The sequence below is a fragment of the Babylonia areolata genome, chromosome 20 (genome assembly GCF_041734735.1).
Source record: "Babylonia areolata isolate BAREFJ2019XMU chromosome 20, ASM4173473v1, whole genome shotgun sequence".
Taxonomy (NCBI): domain Eukaryota; kingdom Metazoa; phylum Mollusca; class Gastropoda; order Neogastropoda; family Buccinidae; genus Babylonia; species Babylonia areolata.
The window spans coordinates 31,457,839-31,460,386 of NC_134895.1; positions in this window are offsets into that span (position 1 = coordinate 31,457,839).

Genomic DNA, 2,548 nt, shown 5'->3' on the forward strand with positions numbered 1-2,548 from the left:
TTTGGCTTTGACTGTGTCTTCGGCCTACTGGTGTGTTTGTAAGCACACCAAGGGTTTGCTTTTCCTCTTCGGGTCTTTTGAAGGCTGTTTGGCTTCGCGCGTTCCGGTTTGCCGCTTTGTCGCTTTTTGCCCGGTGCTTCAGTGCTGCTGATGCTGCTGTATATTGTGGTGGCTTGCGTGCTGCCGGTCCGTCCACGTACGTCACTGTGCTGGATGGTCCACGTGCAGGTCTGAGAGGGCTGAACAATGGGTGCTGGGAGGGTTTATTTATAGACATGCTGGGGCGCTGGGCTGGAGGGGTGTTTTCTTTTCACTATGGTGTTGATGATGCATTGGATTCTGTTTGGGCTGAGCTGTGTGCATGGCAGTTAGTGGGGTTTGTATCCATCAACACACACACACACACACACACACACACACTTCTCTCTCTCTGTCTCGATATAATGTGTATTTAGTTGTTTATTTATTTATATCATACACACACACACACACACACACACACACACACACACACACACACACACACAGATATATATATATATATATATATGAGAGATAGAGGGAGAGAGTAACAAACAGTAGTAGAGAGACATCTAGACAAAGAGGTAACACAGTGCATTTACGCCTTCTGTTTTTGTTGTTGTTGTTTGTTTGTTTGGTTTGGTTTGGTTTGGTTTTTGTGTGTGGATGTTTTTCTGTTTTGATTTTGCTCGCTTCTTCTCGGCTCATCGGTTCGTATGACGCCCTCTTTCAGTCTGTCTCCGACAGTCCAGCGAGCACGATCCCCAGCCCTTCTATCCCAACTTGTTTATGTCAACGCCAGCAATGTTCAAAATTAATATCCTTTTTTTGAAAAATACGTCTCCGTCTGTAGCGAAGGGGTGGACGTCTGACAACACGACCCAGTCCAAAGGTGGCCGTACAGAAGGTGTTTTGGGGTTCGTCCCTTTTCCTTCCTTGCTCCGGACATGGCCAAGCCGTCTGAAACGTTGTTGGCTGAGGACTGGCATCATATTTGTGGACCTGGCACACTTCGGCGTCCCAGTGTTGGGAAATCTTGTCTTACCATTATGTAAGCAAGCCAGGATACGTCTGAGGTACTGTGGATGAAAGGAGTGCAGCTTATTCTCTTGGACTGAGTTGGATGCCCACGACTGGCTGCCATACAGGAGAATGATGTCCCTTAGTTTGAATGTTTTCTGTGAGGTTCTTGTTCTACAAGACTCTGTTACTAAACCCGGTGAAAGCCTTCCCAATTCTGGCATGGAAGGACAGGTATCTGCATGTGATGGATGCCAAGGGTTTCGGCGCACCTGGTAGGATAAAGGCTGAGAACTTTCCGATCTCCAAGGTCAAGAAATGTGTAGACCTGCTAGTGTTTGAACCCCAGGTATCTGAAGTTATCGACAGCCTCAAGAGCGGGGTTGTCGGTGGAGACGGAGGGTGGTGAATTAACATCATGACCCGTGGTTGTACGTCTGTACCTTATGGGTCAGGCCGAGATCACTACCGGCAGGCCTTGGTTAATATAGAAATAAATTCTTCAAGCTTTGGATGTCTTTGGTCTTGAGAGAAAGAAATAAGTGCAGCAGCATCAGCAAACAGTATATTGCTGATGAATGTGCGGCTGTGTTTGTATTCTATACTCTCAGGCTGACAAGCCAGGTCAAAGATCTTGCATTAAACACCCTCCAATGATGTGTCAAAGGTTGGGGGGTTTTGTTGTTATTTTTTAATTTATTATTATTTAATTTGTTTTTTTTTTTTTTTTTTAGTCGTTGTATTTTGGGTTTTTTGCTGCTACAATATCTGCACTACTGCACTATTTCAGTGGCATAGTGGCATTACTCCCAAGCCGCTCATTCCGAGTTCCGCATTCACAGCCACACCCGGGTTCGTCCGTTACTGTCCTAGCGTCGGCTGTCCTGACGGAAATATTGATGTTGGATCACCAGAAGGCCACGCACCAGTAGAGGAAACCTTGCACTGCGACTGAGTCATTTCGGTGGTGTTCAGTAGTGCCTCTCTTGATTTAGAATACACAGGACACTACCTACTAAGACCCCTACCGAGGACAAAAATCCTTTTGTCGCGAAACCAGACTAAGTGATCGCCCCCTCCACCCCACGAGTTGAGCCCGTCACCACGTCAGTCCCCATGAGTCTGCCGACAACGAAGACTTTGACAGGACTCACCCCAAGCATGGAAGTGGAGAGATCGAAAGTGACATCACTATGAGAGCACGGTAAGGAAGGCTATTTCTATACTGAAGATGAATGAGGAGGAGGAGGAACCATGTTACTCTTGAAGTCCATTTTAGGTTAATGACTACGTGACAAGGCTGCACTCTACGTCCTTGAGAGTTCAACAGTGCGATGCAGTCTCGGACAGGACATTTGAGCAGCAAACCCAAAGATGCATCCATGAAATGTACGGATGATACACGTCAGTGTGGTCCTAGACTTCCCATTGAAGCACATGGCACAGTCAGCTCTTGGTGGGGGCCTGTCGATGGCCGTCAAACCCCACCTCCGCTGGGAATCGAACT